Genomic DNA, 645 nt, shown 5'->3' on the forward strand with positions numbered 1-645 from the left:
AAATGTAATAATTAGGGAAAATAACACTGCATAGTGTTCACGGTTTAAATTAAATATAGATTTTTATCACGCTGTTTTGTTGTTTGATGATCATTAATGACAGCAGCAGTATTTATAGGCCGCTGTACCTTTAAGACCTGATGCACGGATCCGATATAATGATACACATCACATCCGATTTCTTTCTCAGCTGTCTTCATTCACTTGAGACATAACTGACTGCGTTTACCTGAATGATGGTCGAGATGGGTATTTTGTCATAATTTTATGTGTATGTGTCTGTTCAGAGGATTCAGAAGAGGATTCAGATCAGTGTTCACGCGCCGTCTGAAACGCGTGTGAGCGCTTCATGTGTGTGCAGCTGTGCGCGTAGAGAACAGCGCGCGAGTAACTAATCGAGTTCCCTTTCGCCTTTTCTCTCTGGAATTGTTTAAAATTCACTTGCTTGTGTGAATACGGACAAATTATAAACGTATACTCTATTATGGTTAAATTTTGCAATTAATCCGCGGATCACATGCGTGCCAAACCGTGGGGCTTGGTCCATACGGATCACGGATCAACTACGATCCGTTTAACCACTACTACCAGTCAAAAGTTTGGGATCAGTAAGACTTGTAATGTTTTTTAAAGAAGTCTCTACTG

The 645-nt window shown here is 40.2% G+C and overlaps 1 protein-coding gene across 1 annotated transcript in view; it reads right to left on the minus strand.

Moving 5' to 3' along the window:
- LOC107691439 (double-stranded RNA-binding protein Staufen homolog 2-like) overlaps nt 1-645 on the minus strand; it is a gene marked incomplete at its 3' end in the record, with an annotated part of 93,426 nt that overhangs the window by 38,392 nt on the left and 54,389 nt on the right. The gene's annotated exons all lie outside the window — the stretch shown is intronic.

This window comes from Sinocyclocheilus anshuiensis, unplaced genomic scaffold (assembly GCF_001515605.1).
Source record: "Sinocyclocheilus anshuiensis isolate Anshui unplaced genomic scaffold, SAMN03320099.WGS_v1.1 scaffold106, whole genome shotgun sequence".
In the NCBI taxonomy this organism is placed as follows: domain Eukaryota; kingdom Metazoa; phylum Chordata; class Actinopteri; order Cypriniformes; family Cyprinidae; genus Sinocyclocheilus; species Sinocyclocheilus anshuiensis.